Source organism: Helianthus annuus, chromosome 5 (assembly GCF_002127325.2).
Source record: "Helianthus annuus cultivar XRQ/B chromosome 5, HanXRQr2.0-SUNRISE, whole genome shotgun sequence".
NCBI lineage: Eukaryota > Viridiplantae > Streptophyta > Magnoliopsida > Asterales > Asteraceae > Helianthus > Helianthus annuus.
Genome location: NC_035437.2, coordinates 124,946,872 through 124,963,919, shown reverse-complemented (window position 1 = coordinate 124,963,919; position 17,048 = coordinate 124,946,872).

Below are 17,048 nucleotides of genomic sequence, written 5' to 3'. Positions count from 1 at the left end.
GCAGGCGATTAAAGAAGACATATTCATTTTGTTACAACACGACAAAACTGCTAAGTCAATTTGGGATGCTCTTAAAGTAAAATTCAAGGGTAGTGAAAGTATGATCAAAAGCAAGAAGGCATTGCTTAAGAAAGAATTTGATTTGTTCTGTAGTTTGCCGGGAGAGGACACTAAGAAGTTGATCAAGAGATATTGTCATTTGGTGCGATCATTGTCAATGTTGGGTGTCGATAAAGCTCGTGAAGAATATGTTGATAAGTTGGCTGATGCGTTACCTCAGAAAGAGTGGGGAACGTATTTGATGATACTGAAAAACACGGGTGTTTATGACAGACTGACAATCGGACAGTTTATTGAGAAGTTAGAGGGACAGGATCTGGAACAACAGAAGATAGCCAGGATGAATAACCCGAGTGGTCAACAGGATGTAAAGATGTATTATAAAGGTAGTATTCCAGTTTCTGAAGCTGAAAGAAGTCCAAAGATTCAAACCGCTTTCAGTGCTGGAGATTCATCAGAAAAAGCTGATCAGGGTTCAAACAAGAGCAGCAGCGGGTTTTCATCGTTTCCAAGTGTGAATCCGAAAGAGACTAACACAAGCTTTCAGTCTCAGAGTACAAAAACCGGAAATGGATACATAATTCAGTGCAACATAGCTCTCAACCTTCCAGAAGGTCAAAGCTTCTCTGAAGACACTGCAAAAGACCATATGGCACTTCTGGGTTCTGTTCTGTTATCTTATGAAGGTCTTGTTGCTGGTCGGATCGGAAATCCTATGCTCACCAAAGAGGATTACGATCAAATAGACGCCGAGGAAATGGAACTTATGGATATCAAATGGTGTCTTGCGAGTGTTCTTCGATGAGCTGAGAAATTCAAAACCATTACCGGGAGAAATGACTTTCTTGATGCACATGTTTCTACTTTAGGTTTTGATAAATCTAAAGTTACTTGTTTTCGATGCAGGGAGAAAGGCCATTTCAAGCGGGAGTGCAAAGGAAGAGAAGCTAGCGGAGCACAGAACCCATTCGGGAAAGATGATTACTACCGCAAAGCTATCTATCAACAAGTTGGTCAATCCCAAGAACCGCAGACAGCTCACGGGAGAAAGATTGAAGACTCCAAAAGAGCATGTGTTGTAGATTTTAGCTGGAATGATTATATATCATCTGAAGCCACAGCTGCACGCATTATCGATCAAGATGATGAGAAACTACCAGAAGGTTTCAGTTGGGATATGTTTGTGGATGAAAAGGGAGAATTCAAAGCGTTCATTGCCATGATTGTCCGAGAGCCAGATCTGTTTACTACCTGGATGAAATCGATTGGAGTGAATGTGTCTAGTGAGGATGAAAAGTCTGTTACATCTGATGAAAATGCAGATGATGAAATTTCTGAAAGATCTGGAGAAATTTCAGCAGATTCAGATGAAAATGCTGAATATGTTGTTGGTTCAGATGAGAGTTTATCGAGTTCTGATGAGAGTGTACAGAATGAAATTGTTTCAGAAAAAGCAGTTGTATTTGATAAAACACCGTCTGATTCTGGTGTCTCTGATGATGATTCTGAAAAATCTGTACAGTTTAATCAATCACCTGATCACAGCAGCAGTGATGATGAGGAAGAAAAACATATAAATATTGCAAAAATTCATCTTTCACCTAAAAGTTTTCATTTTTATTTTGCAGAAAGAATGAAGAAACTGAAGGATATACGAGCTGCTAAAGAACAACAAGCTGAATCTGAAGGTGATATTCAAAACGCTGAGAATGTTGCTGAGAAGATTACTGAGGTTGTGAAAGAAGAAGAAAAGGTGATTGAAGTTGAAAAAGTGGTTGAAGTTGTTAAAACAATCGAAGTTGAGAAGATTGTTGAAGTCGTCAAGCCTTGTGAGAAGTGTTTGGAAGCTTGCAAGAAATGTGCAGCAAAAGACGACATTATAGCTGAGTACGAGAAGAAAAAGGAGCAGTTACTGTTCAACCTCAATTATGTGAAAGAATCGTACGATGTCTTGAACAAAACAGTAATTGGTCTCCAAACGACAAACTCAGAAAGAGAACAGGCGCTGACAATGATGAATGCAACTTTGATGTCAAAGCAAAAAGCTATAAATTTCTACATTGAAGAGAGTGCCAAATGGAAGCAAGAGTTGGAAACTGAAAAGATTGAAAATGAGAGAATTAGGCGGTTATTGTTAAGCTATACTACTTCTGATTATCTCATTGATCGTGTTTATCCAACTGTTGCAGGTTTGGAAGCTTTTCAAGACGAGAAGCCAAAGAAGAAGAAAGACTGTGGTAAGAAACCGACTGTTAGCTATAACAAGTGTCCGCCTCCAATTTGGGATGGGTATTCTCCTAGGAAACCAAATGAGGAGCAACTTGAGAAAGCAGTCAATATAAAGTTAAAAACTGACACAACTGACGTTTCACCAGACAACATCGATGTCACGTATACCTCGTCCGATACTGATCATGAGTCTGTTCTAATCAAAAAGGTGGTCGATCAGGTGTTGGATACTGATGAGGAGTCTGAGTTGAAATCTGGGTCTGGAAAGTCAAAGTCGTCAGTCAACAGTCAAAATTCGTCGGAAAAACGGTCTTATAGTAAAGAATTTTTATTGTCAAAAGCAGATTTGAATGATGAAACATTCGAAGTTGTGTATACTTTGAATGGTTCGGACAAATTATATTACAATAAAGAGTTTCCAATAATGAGTATTAAAACGGAACTAATAAACAAAACTTTCAAACTTATAGAAGTTAATATTCCAGAATTAAAAGTTTTGAAAAGTTTTGAAAAATCTAAAAAATATACTTCTAGAGTTCAGCAACGTTTAAACAAGAAAAAAGGTTACAACTCTGGTCCTGGTTTTCCAAAGAAACCCAACCAGAATTGTAGCTACAAAAAGAAAGGTCTTGGTTTTATTTCACCAGAAAATAATAAAAATATGAAAAATTCTAAAACAAAATTTGAATTTGTGTCAGGTGGAAGTGCTGAGGAGGAACAGCAGAAACCGTTCTGGAGACAGTCGAACAAAGAGTTTCTTGCTGAGAAAAAGAAGAATGGAGATGATATATGTTATCAAAGAGAGACTAGAACATGTTATAGATGCAATGAAGCTGGTCACATTGCATGGAATTGTTCAAAAAGTATCCAATCAAAACAGGGAGTTTCTCAGAAGTTGAAAGAAAAAGTTGTTGATGTTGACACACCAACCCATGGATCTAAATTTTTTGAAAATTCAAAATTTGAGGTTGGCGAGTGTTCGGAAGAGAATTTTTACAAAAAGAAAGGAAAAGACAACCAGGTGTGGGTTGCGAAGAAAGGTGAAGTGAATGTCGGCGATGAATCTGGTTCCACAAAGCCAGAAGAGCTACAAGTTGAGAAGAAGATCTCAGTGAATGATGAGGAGTTCCATCATTGAAGTTTGAAGAAGTGAAAAAGAAAGTTGGAAAAACTGATATTTCAAATCAGTTCTACAAAGAAAAGACTGAATTTGATGTCGAGAAAACATTCAACGGGAATGTTAAGAAGATATTTAGAAAGATGTTGAGTGGGAGAGCTAAAGGGGTTAAAGATTTTTATGCTACTAAAAAGGCAACATACAGCCCTACAGCTCAAGAACTGAAAGCCATCAAGTCTGAGAAGTCTTGGTTGGAAGTCTGCTTCCCATGATAGTCGAAGGACTACGCCGGAGATCCCAAGTTTATATCGTGGATCAGGAATCGGCATCTTTCTAGTATTTGATAAGTTTGTTTGAAAAATTTTGAATAGTGTTTTGGATTTTGCAGGTGAAAGGACTACGCCGGAGCTTCCAGGTTGGTAATTGCGAAGCAGGAATCGGCATCCTGATTGGTAAAATGGTGATGTAGACGTAACATTCCTACAAGTGGTAATCTTGATCTTACAAGTGGTATTTGTGGTTAAATTTTGAGATGTTTGTATACTTTGAAGTAATTACATTTACAAGTGGTACAGAAGGTTCTTAAATGAAAATGGTAAATCAGGGACATTAAATTGTACTTGATTTACTTTCATGGCAAAAGATAGACAAGATGATGAACCACATCCCCGTTTTTAAAATTGATAAATCTACAAGTGGTTTTTATCAACACAAACTCATTTTCCGGAAAAGTCATTTCGATTAAAACAAACTTAAGTGTTTTGAAATCTAAATGAGAAAATGGTTTGTGATAGGGGGAGTTCATATTGTTTATGCCTAGTGAATGGCGATTTGATGTTATTCGATGTCAGTTGTCAAGATTTTTGTAGAGTTTGTTTTGCATTTTATGTTTCTAGTAGGTCAAGAGTCTAGAAGTTTTCAAATTTTTCTTTAAAGTGTGTTTGCATTTTAGGGGGAGTAGGGAAATTTCAGAAAATCCAAAAACATTTGAAAATTTGAAAAAAGCCAAAAACATGATAAAATTCAAAAATGAGTTTTGTTGCAAAAAAAAGGAAATGATAGTACATCAGTGGACTATCACGGCACGCTAAAGAATTGAAAAGTCTAAAAAGTGTTAAACAATCTTACTGCGGATGTGTCAGTAGATTTTCGCACATTTAGTAAATTGAAACGAGATATAAACCTAAATCAAACTTGCTTGATTCGTGGGTAACTATTCTTGAATATATGGGTAACCCCCGAAATCTTGTTTGAAAGGTCCCATATTCTGAGATACTAGGTCTTTATACTCAGTGATATCTGGGGTATTATCCCGGGACTTCTGCTGAATGGAAGTTCTGACCTAGTCCCCGGATAATACTTTTTGCTAAAGCCTAGAAACATAAGCTTCGCCCTCAGCATGCTGATGAAACAATAAAATTGATAGTCGCTGTTGTTGAAATGCAAAAGATCCTCTAAAGGGGACCCACCAAAAGTCGAGCCGTCATCTCTCTGCTGAACGGAAGTTCTGACCTGAGCTCTCACGGTTTCGCACCTAACCCCTTTACAGATATCAGCTGTGGTATACTCACCTGTAAGACTGAATATTTGGGATCTGGATACAGGAGTATATTCAAGTGGAGTGATACACAATTAAGTTTAAATCTCTAAAACATTAATATCGTATCTCGAATCGATTGAAATTTGTGTTGAGAATTTAAGAGGACAAACATACTGACAATCTAGGTAAATTGTTTAAAGCTTAAAATGAAATCAAGCTTAACGGTGTTGGTGATTTGTCTCATAAACTGATATGATCCTCTTGCACGAACTCACAAAAATATTGTTTGTAAATATTACATTTCAGTATGTTTTTTTTTTTTTTTTGTTTACTAGGAGTGTCAGGTAATATCTCTCAGAAAATCCAAAAAGATTTTGTGTGTGTTTTAGCATAATTTTTGAAAAAGTCAAAAAGATTTTCGACAACTGATGTTGAAAAACTGATTTTCAAAATTCCGAGTGCTAAACATGATGAACAGCATTTGAGGGGGAGTGTTTGTGTAAATCTAACTGTTTTCGTTAATTCTAACCTTCTTCAAGTGATTCATCATAGATTGTTGAGAGAGAGTCATGTGTTGTTGCACAGGTATTTGATATGTGATGAAATTAGAAAATTTATGTCTGGGTTAAGATTGTGCAGGTAACCAGGTTTCGATTTCTAAAGATTTCTGTTGAAGGAGAGCCTAGTTTCAATCCTGGAAATCAATTCAGAAGATCTCTGTTAGAGTCAGGTTGATTGATTCTGAAAGCCTGTGAAGATCAGACAACGATCCTGAAGATGTTACTGAAGAACGAAAGAATACCAGTAAATCGAGAGGAGGAGTCTGAAGATAGAGAGAAAGAGAAAGCCCAGAGACTGGTTAAGACTGAAGATGTGAAGACACGGAGACAGTGCTTGATAGTCGACTCCATCAACATCTGAGGGGGAGTCTGATAGTGCACTACATCTGTTGATTACGTCTAGGTGTCTAGGATCAGGTCTTACATCGTATTGTATAGCATAGGGCATGTTTTACGAGAAAACCGGAGTCTGTATAGGGTTTATAGCCTAGGATCGCTTATAGGGTCATAGAGTTCTTGGACCGCTTATTTGTCACATATGGATCGCTTATGTGAACATGTCTGGACCGCTCTTATGGACATGTGTCACATAAGCGGTCCCAAACCACTATATATAGGGGTCCTTAGAGCGATCCTCAGTAGTCATTGTTGAATTCCACGCCGAAGCTCTGCCGGTGTGACGATTGAGCTGTAAAACGTTTGATATCAATAAAACAAGCAGTTAGAAAGGAGAATAAGCTACTTCTACTTGTATTTCTTATTATTCCGCATCTGAAACGCAAGAGATAACCTCTGAAAGACTCGTTCGGGTCAGCAAACGATCCTACAACCTTGGAATATGATTGGAGTGAAATCTAGGCAAAAATTGGTTGATTTTTGGGTGGGGGCGACCTAGAACTCCCGTGCAGCCACTAGGGTTTCGAAAAAGTGATAGGTTTTTACTGCAAAATCATATTTATACCCTGTTTTTACTGTGCAGATTTTTACTCGCACGGTCGTGCGGCTGGCCGCACGGTCATGCCGATCCGAGACGCACTCATGGTTTGCCCGACAGTTCCTTGTTGCACAGTAGTGCAGCGGGTTGCACGGTGGTGCGAGCCAATGACTGTCCGGTGCACGAGTTATGAGTTGGTCTGATTACGAAGTGCATGACCGTGCCGATTTTGGCACTGCCGTGCAACACCTGGGCCTTTTTTTGGGTCATTTTTAACAGTAAGTGTTTAACTCCGTAATTTCACCTAATTTTCCCATTTTTGCAAGATTTTGTATATTTTAACAATAAATCAACTTCAAAATTCCAAAAGTTACGAATCAAACTTGTATGTACCTACGTTTAAAACCAAACAATTAACGAATTAGGAAATAAATATGATAAATTAATATTTACAAAGTTACCCTTTAGCGTGTGAAAACACGCTCGCTAAATTTGTCAGCGAGTCGATAGCTAGACTCATTCTCCCCACACTTGTTTTAAGCGCGCGGGACGTGGAGTTCGAGAATTTCCTCTACCGAGTTAACCGGTCCGTTGATGTAAAGTTTTAAACGATGACCGTTGACTTTGAAACTTGCCCCAGTTGGATCCTTGATAGTTACGGCCCCGTATGGAAATATTTCCTTAACTGTGTATGGACCCATCCATCGGGATTTTAGCTTCCCGGGGAATAAACGTAGTCTTGAGTTATATAACAAGACAAGATCCCCTATACGGAAATCCTTATGGTCTCTCAACCTCATGTCATGAAATCTCTTGACTCGCTCCTTGTATCTGCTAGAACTTTCATAGGCATGGTTTCTTAGCTCCTCAAGCTCGTGGATTTGCAGAAAACGGGCTTCACCTTCGCGTTTTAAATCCACATTTGCCGTCTTCAAGGCCCAGAATGCCCTGTGTTCTAGCTCGACAGGTAGATGACAGGCTTTCCCGTAAACCAACCTAAAGGGTGTGGTCCCAATAGGTGTCTTGAATGCTGTTCTAAAGGCCCATAAAGCGTCATCTAACTTGTCTGACCAATCCTTGCGGTTGTTATTGATGGACCGCTCAAGGATTCTTTTCAAACCCCGATTTGTGACCTCTACTTGCCCGCTTGTTTGAGGATGATATGGTGTAGCCAATCTATGATGAATACCATAACGGGACAAGGCTCGTTCTAACTGCGCATTACAAAAATGCGTTCCTCAGTCACTGATCAGTGCTTTTGGAGCACCAAATCGGGCAAATAAACTTTTTAAGAACCTCACGACTACCCTAGCATCGTTTGTGGGAAACGCTTGAGCTTCGGCCCATTTTGAGACATAGTCTACAGCAACTAGGTTGTATTTGTTACCTCGTGAGGCTGGGAATGGACCCATGAAGTCGATACCCCATATATCAAAGACTTCGCAGACTTGCATTGGATGTTGAGGCATTTCATTGCGTGCAGAGATATTTGTTGCCCTCTGGCAAGCATCACACGCTCTAACCCATTCATGCGCATCACGAAAGATTATGGGCCAGTAAAACCTAGAGTCCAACACTTTCTTTGCAGTGTAGTTTGCTCCATGATGACCTCTGGTTGGCCCTTCGTGATAGTGGCTTAGAATGCTAGCTGCCTCTTTTCCAAATACACATCTTCGGATCACCTGATCGGCTCTGATTCTAAACAAGTATGGTTCGTCCCAAATATAATACTTTAAATCTGCAAAGAACTTCCTCTTTCGCTGATATGATAACCCTTTGATAAGAATTCCACATGCGAGGTAGTTTGCAAAGTCGGCAAACCAAGGTGACTCGTCATTCATCTCGATACTCAAAAGGAATTCGTGGGGGAATTTGTCATTTATTGATTCCTCCACCAAATTTTCCAAGTTACCATGCTCAAGTCTCGAGAGATGGTCGGCTGCAACATTTAAAGCTCCCTTTTTGTCTTGGATCTCAATGTCAAATTCTTGTAGTAACAAGATCCATCTGATAAGACGCGGTTTTGCATCTTGTTTGCTAAAAAGGTATTTGATTGCTGCATGATCCGTATACACAATTGTTTTAGACAACACAAGGTACGACCTGAATTTGTCGAAAGCATAAACTACTGCCAAAAGCTCTTTCTCTGTAGTCGTGTAATTCTCTTGAGCATCGTGTAGAGTCTTGCTGACATAGTATATAGGATGAAAATGCTTCTCCCTTCGCTGTCCTAAGACTGCTCCTATTGCGAAATCACTGGCGTCACACATTATCTCGAATGGTAATGCCCAATCTGGTACAACTAGAATAGGGGCTTCCATAAGCCTCTATTTCAGTTGCTTGAATGCTTTCATGCATTCGTCTGAAAACACAAATGGAGCGTCTTTTTCTAACAAACCGGTCATATGTCTTGCGATTTTTGAAAATTCTTTTATGAATCGCCTATAGATCCCTGCATGACTTAGGAAACTTCTAATAGCTCTGACCGAGGTAGGGGGAGGAAGTTTAGAAATGATATCTACTTTTGCTGGATCAACTTCCAACCCGGCTTTAGAGATTTTGTGCCCGAGAACTACCCCTTCTTTCACCATGAAGTGGCATTTCTCCCAATTAAGCACAAGATTAGTTTCCTCACATCTCATTAACATTCTTATCAGATTTCCAAGACATTGATTGAAAGAACTCCCGAACATAGAGAAATCATCCATGAATACTTCCATGGAGTCTTCGATCATATCATGGAAAATGGCTACCATGCAGCGCTGAAATGCGGCTGGTGCATTACATATCCCAAAAGGCATACGCCGGTAGGCGAATGTACCGAAAGGACATGTAAAAGTAGTTTTCTCCTGATCTTCAGGAGCGATAAGAATTTGAAAATATCCAGAGAACCCATCCAAAAAACAGAAAAAATGACTTCCCCGACAGACGTTCCAACATCTGGTCGATGAATGGAAGCGGGAAGTGGTCCTTACAGGTGGCATCGTTGAGTTTGCGGTAATCGATGCAAACTTGCCATCCAGTGATGGTACGGGTAGGAATAAGTTCATTCCTATCATTTGGAACTACAGTAATACCACCTTTCTTGGGTACTACTTTCACTGGACTTACCCAAACAGAATCAAATATAGGATAAATCAGCCCTGCATCTAATAACTTGATTACTTCTTTCTTCACCACGTCTTGCGTATTTGGATTCAAACGCCTTTGATGTTGTGCACTAGGCTTGTAATCGTCTTCCATGAGAATCTTATGAGTACAAAAAGAAGGATTAATGCCTTTGATATCCATAATCTTCCACGCCATTGCTTTCTTGTGGAGCTTTAGAACTTCGAGAACCTGTCTCTTTTCCTCTTTTGCTATAGATGCTGAAATGATGAATGGCAAGTAACACTCCTCCTCTAGAAATGCATATTCGAGATGCGGTGGGAGTTCTTTTAACTCCAAAGACGGTGGGTCTTCAACCGACGGTTTTGACTTTTCTTCAACTTCATGGTCAATCTCAATAAATTGATCTGGACTTTGGGAACCACCATCACTGATTTGGCAAACCGGCTGCTTAGTTTCGTGGCCCTCCTGCGAAATGCCGTCTTGGTTCTCACACAACAGATGTGTGTCCGTATCAATTTCTTCAACCGTGCCTTGGAAATGAGAGCTTATACAAGTATCGACAATGTCGACATAGTAAAGCATGTCATCGTGACTTTGCGGATGTTGCATTGAGCTTTTAATATCAAAAGCCACGTGCTCATCATTTACTCGGAGCGTGATTTGGCCAGCTGCCACATCAACAATCGTCCTCGCAGTATTAAGGAACAGTCGTCCAAGTATTAATGGCACTTTTGAGTCTTCGTCCATGTCAAGAATAACAAAACCCACGAGAAAAACAAATTTATCGATTTTAACAAGCATATTTTCAACGAATCCACGCGGATACTTGAGTGAATGATCTGCAAGTCGAATGCCCATTCTAGTAGGTGAAGGCTCACCCAGATCTAATTTAGCAAAAACCTTATACGGCATAAGATTTATGTTGGCTCCTAAATCAGCCAATGCGTGACTGACAGACATGCAGCCAATGAGGCAGGGAAGAGTAAAACTGCCCGGATCTTCCATCTTTTTAGGTAGACAGTTTTGGAGAAGGGCTGAACAGTTTTCATTCATCAGTACACAAGACAAGCTTTCGAGTTTCTGCTTGTTTGTGAGGATGTCTTTTAAGAACCTTGCGTATTTAGGCAATTGAGCCAACGCCTCAACGAATGGTATGTTTATGTATAATTGTTTAACATTTCTAAAAACTTCCCATGTTGTTCATCGTCCTTCTGTTTCTTCAGTATGCTAGGATATGGAATCGGAGGAGTGAAATCTGCTACTGGCTCCTGGAGCTGTACTGTACTTGCTGGGACTCGCCTAGCGTGCACCTCGTCCGAAGCGTCAGTTTGGACTGGCTCAGTGAACGGTGGTGAGTCTGATTTGTCAGGTCCCGTGGTTTTACCACTCCTCGTCATTACTGCATTAACATGCCCTCTCGGGTTTGGTTCTGTGTTACCTGGAAGACTACCTTGGGGTCTTTCAGACAACATCTTGGCCAATTGGCCGACTTTATTCTCAATGGTTTGAATGGAAGCCTTCTGGCTCCGCATTTCCCCTTCCTGTGCCATGAAACGCTCCTCATGCTGCTGGTATCGCTTTTCAGATATTTGATTGGCATTGTTGGAGTTGTTTAACAGCTGCGCCATCATCTCCTCTAATTTTGAGTTGGTTTGAGAGGTTTGTGGTTGGGGAGTGCTTCCTGAACCTAAACTATTGTAACGTGGTTGAAAGGTTTGCCCTGATACCTGAAAAGATTGTCCCGGGGGCTGAAAGGATTGACCCTGAGGCTATTATGGCGCGAGAGCATGTTGAGCATATCCGAGTGGGTTTTGGTTATTGTAATGAGCTTTCCACCCAAAATTTGGGTGATTTCTCCAACCTGGATTGTACGTGTTGCTATAGGGGTTATCTTGGGGCCTAATTTGATTGCCCAAATAGTCCACCTCTTCGTGGCCTGTAAACATAACGCCCTGCTCACGTGTACCTGGCTCGTGTGACACTCCACATAGCTCGCATGATGATTGTACTTTCAAAACGTTCTGAGCTTGATCAAACCTTGCTGCCAAAGCCCCAATCTGTGCTGCAAGAGTCGTATATGTATCCACTTGATGAACTCCGGGAATTGATAAAGCTTTACTTCGTACTCCACTTTGACGCGAACTCGACTTCAAGGTAGCTTTTTCTATAATTGGGTAGGCTTCATTGGGTGTCTTTGTACCAAGATCGCCTCCTGCATATACATCTAAACGTTCTTGTGAGTCGTAGTTGAGTCCTTGGTAAAAGTTCAACACAAGTTGCATTTTGGACAACCCATGATGTGGAACATCGATCAGAAGTTCTTTGAACCTCTCCCAAGCTGCGTGTAGAGATTCTCCTTCGTCCTGTTTGAATGTCATAATACGGTTCTTCAACTTAGCTGTCTTTTCCGGCGGAAAATATTTTTGCATAAAATGATTTGCCATCTCGTTCCAAGTCGTGATGGACCCTGCTGGAGGTGACAAAGGCCAAGATCGGGCTTTGTATCGCAAAGAAAATGGAAAAAGTCGCAAACGAATTGCGTCTTCAGAAACGTCTCTAATTTTGTAAGTCGAGCACACCTCGAGAAATGAAGCGATGTGCCGACCTGGATCTTCGTGATCCTTCCCATCAAACTGCACAGAATTTTGTAACATGTTAATAATACTAGATTTAATTTCAAAACTCGGTGCTGCTATAATAGGTCGGGCGATGCTCGGTAGCAAGCCCTCTCCTCCTGGACGGCCGGTCTCATTCAAAGGCAGGTTGTCCTCTGCCATAATGCTTCCTGTTTCCTCCTCTGAACTCTCGTTGTTAGAAAGTATCACTAGTTCGTCGATTGCGGCCGCAATCCTTTGTGCAACAACAAGTGATCTTTCGCGAATCCGCCTACTTCTTCTTAGGTTATTTTCTGGTTCGTTGGCTAGCTCAGCATTAGCGGGTGCAAGGGTCGTGGACATTAGCCTGGAAGTAAAAAGGAAGGCATTATACAGAAAAAAAGAACATAATAATAATATAAGAAATAAGTGCAAATAATACTAATATATAATATACATATATATATATATATATATATATATATACAAGTTACGAAACAAATCTATTTAACTATTTACTTATTTATTTACTTATTTACATCCGAAAACTGTTTTTGTTTGTTTACCATAATTTCTGATGACGTCATCAGAAATCTGAGGAAACGTTTTAAAGTTTTTTTTATATATATCAGAAAATCTGATAATGATGAAAATTTTCGTTCCATCAGAATTTCTGATAAATCCATCAGAATTTACCAGAAAATCTGGTAAAGGCATCAGAAATGAAAATTGTTGTTTTTAGAACATCTAATGGGTTTATCAGAATCCATCAGAAAATCTGATAAATTCATAAGAATTTATCAGTAAATCTGATGATTTTATCAGAAAGTTATATTTTTAATTTTGTGGAGTAAATAAATAAACAAATGAGTGCAATAATTAAATGGATAAGCGGTTAATTTAAATAATTTAATTGGACAGAAAGAAATAAATGAATAACTGAACGTAAATAAATAAATGTAAGTAAATGCAGAAAAGAAATAAATATAAATAAGCAGTTCGACGTACGAACACTAACATAACTATAAAAATAAACAGAAATGTAATACTGAATTGAAATAAATGAAATACTGAAATGAAATAAATAAATAAATAAACGAATGAAGCACAGAAGTGAAATGACTGAATTTGAAATAAATGAATGAATGGTTCGATCCCGAACACATTAACTGAATTTAATAAATAAATCAATGAAAAATGTTGACCGAACAATAAATAAAAAGTTAGTATGTTAATAAGGTTAGCGGTTAGTTAGTTAGTTGGTTAGTTGGTTAGTAAAACAGAAAAAGAAAAGTTAGTCAATCAGTTAAATATTAACAAGTTAATAAATAAGAAAACAAATAAATACAAAAATGTACAAGTATTCACAGTTTGTACACCGGAAAAAATAATAACTCGGATTGTTCCATAAATTTCGCCGTGTTCCCCGACAACGGCGCCAAAAACTTGACGCGGGGCGCGACTATACACATTTATTTACAGTATTTACAATTGCACCCGGCGTAACTTGGTGTTTTAAATTTATAAAAATGGTTTATACCTTAACATTAAGACACACACAACAACGGACAAGTGTATCCCGTCATATATGTAGCAAAGTATTGGTAAGAGCCAGATATCAATCCATGGAACACGGGCGTTATTAGGTACTAAATCTTTGTCATTATTTTACCAGATAAAAGGATAGGTGAATGGTTGTTTAACTAAATTTATCTAAAACTATATTTAAAACATATTAGACTCCAAATATGAAAAATAAATATTATCTTGTTTCACAAACAACCTAAACATGTTACCTAGATACGTCACAAAAGCACTTAATCAATTTTCCAATTGCAAGACAGCTAGTTACCGAGGCTGGATTTCTAGCATTATGATTCTTCGAAAAGTTAACGCGATGGTCATACGTTAACCACCTAAAATCATTCATTAGCGAGCGACTGACATTTATTCATGCGAATCTTTAAAGATAGGTTATTTACCGAGTCTGGATTCCTAACCTCACTTATCAAAGAAAGCAATACCAATGGTTACAATACAGCCACGAGAATAAGCAATTAAGTAGATCATATAACAAGTTATTTCACCTTTACAAGTCTTAAACACAAATCTACCATGTCAGCAATTTCAGACCAAAACTACTAAACAAGGATCATAAATCGCGTTCAAGAACATGTAATCAACACCATATAATTCGTTAGAACCCTTACGTGCAAGAAAGCATTCCTAATCAAAATAAGATATATCTTGTATAAAACCAATACCCTGGTCCGGTTTCATGGTGTAAACAAAGTCTACAAACAAGTGATTAATCAAGAAATAGTTACCATCCCACTAACCACAGATTCATTATCCAAGAATATCAAACATAATCAGGAACTCAACATCAATGAAACACTCATTATATAATCATGAAGATTCAACATAAAAAGTACTATAGATTCGTATAAACAAGATTACAACATAAAGATTATTCAAGAAACAAGTTCATTACTACTATTACATAAACTACATTAAACATAATCTAACATCAGCTCATAACTTGCAAAATGATCAGAATACATGTTCAAGAACAAGGAATCGAACCATAAACAAGCAAGGAATTGATGGGTTGGATTAGTTATGCTTCCATTCGGTCTTTAAGCTTCAAAGTGGTCTGATCAGGACTGCTTCGGAACCCAGAAATCGCCTAGAAACATGGAGAAAAACCCAACATTTAAACCAGTAGCGAATGGCTGTATTTATAGAAGATTTTATGATCGGCACGGTCGTGCCACAGGTCGCACGGTCGTGCCACAGGTGTTGTCGGGTGACGTTATTTTGCCCGATTCGATATCAGCCAAGTGGACTAGTGGACAAGTTGCCTGGGTCTTCAGATCGGCACGGTCGTGCCGCTGGTCGCACGGTAGTGCGAGGTCATCAGAAACTAGATCAGAAATCTTGGTCAAGCCTTGGCACGGTCATGCGGCGGGTCGCGCGGTACTGCGGCCCGGGACCAGATCGGCACTGGCAGTGCATCCGAGATCGATCGATTGGCACGGTAGTGCCGTCAGATGGCACGGTCGTGCCATACCTGGCAGTCAACAGAATTTTGCCTGTTTCGTCATAAATGCATCAGAAATTGTCCGTTTTCATCAGATTTTTCTTTTATGCTCTGTTTAAGACCTGAAAATATAAAAGTACCGAATTTGGCACCTAAACGTCGTTGTTTCGGTCAAAAACGCTTAAAACGGAAGTGTTTTGGGGTATAAAAACATGTATAATTTAACGTATATCAATCTCTAAATGACAAGACATAATGATCCTATATATACGCTAGGTAGGTCCACACCAAACACTAACTACGAAAGAACATGTCTTGCGCGGATCAAGACTAAGTGCGGATGGACATATGCGTCCGCACGGATCAACATCAAACCCTAATTATGCGCCCATTCGTGTGAACCTACATATCTTTTATGATTAAACACTTTAAAACCTTGTCTTGTTCTAACTAATTGACTACGATACAATAGATTCGACGTTGAAGTACTTGATTGACGGAAGCGATAGACATAATGCATTCATAATTTTCATATTAGTTCAAGATTAAGATTCAAAGCTAAAAGCAGCATCATTCTAAATAATAATTGAAATTAAACAATAAACATAATTAAAAGTAGTGAAAATGGGAATTACCAAAGAAGCATTGGATTTGTATGAGTATGAGAAATCATGAAATTGTTGAACATCAGGTGAGAAAGTCTGGAAATTATGGTTCAAGAAAGCTTGAAACTTTGAACAAAAAGAGCACACCCAGATGGTTATTAGTGGAGGAAGTTGAGTCCTTTTCACATTGAGCAAACCATGGAACAAAACATGTGAATTAAACCACTACACAACACAAAGACAACATGAGATAAAAGTGTAACAAACCCCCTTTTAAAGTCTCTAGATTGCTAGCTGTTCATTTATATGTGATTTTACACAAAAAAAAAGATATTTAGAGGGAGAAAAGATGGGGTTAGGATGGACGGTGGTTGGTGGGGGTTGTGATTGTGGATAGACGGTGGTTGGTCAGTGTTGCGATGATGGATAGACATTGGTTGGTGGAGTTTCTTCCTATAAACTAGAGAGAGGAGGGAGATATAGTTTAGTGAGAGAAAGTGTGTTGAGATAGAGTGTGTTTTGGGTTTATACATATTTTAATTTTCTTTTTTTCTAATTAATATATTTTTAACTAAATGGGTAACATTACAAAAGTACCCTCATGTGACATGCACATGATCTTATTTAACACTAAAAACAAACTGAGTTAGGACTAAAGGACAAACTGTGCAACAATCTGAAATATAAACTAAAAAAATTGTCAATTTTAAAGACAAAGGACACCGTCTGAAATTTGGTATAAAGATAAAGCACAAAATTTGCAATGCACTATTTATAATATTTGGCTTTTCAACCTTTTCCCCCTTTTTGGCATCAGAAGTTTCATGTCTGTGCATGAAGTAACATAACCATGGTCTGGGTGCAGAAGAGCCAAATACTTTAGCATCAAAATTGGCAAGGTATAATTCAAACATGGGCTCAAGGATGTTTTTGAAAGTGCTTTGGAGCTCCCCTGCTCGCAATGATGAGGTGGCTATAACCTCACCAGCAGTTTGGCATTCTATGGCTGGTGGATTTTGAAGAATGAGGATATGTAATATGGAAGTGAGCTCCTTTTGTGAAGAGGCTAGCTATTTGGTATATTGTGGTTTCAATTGCACTTTAGCTTGTGGCATATTGGTGACCAACTCCTTGAGTTTGGATACCGCACACCAGGTTATTCCATCAATTTCTTAAACTACTGGTTTTGTGCATTATCCAAATTAATGGACTCATCTACTCCGCCACCAAAGGTGGTTGTATCAGTGGGTGTTTA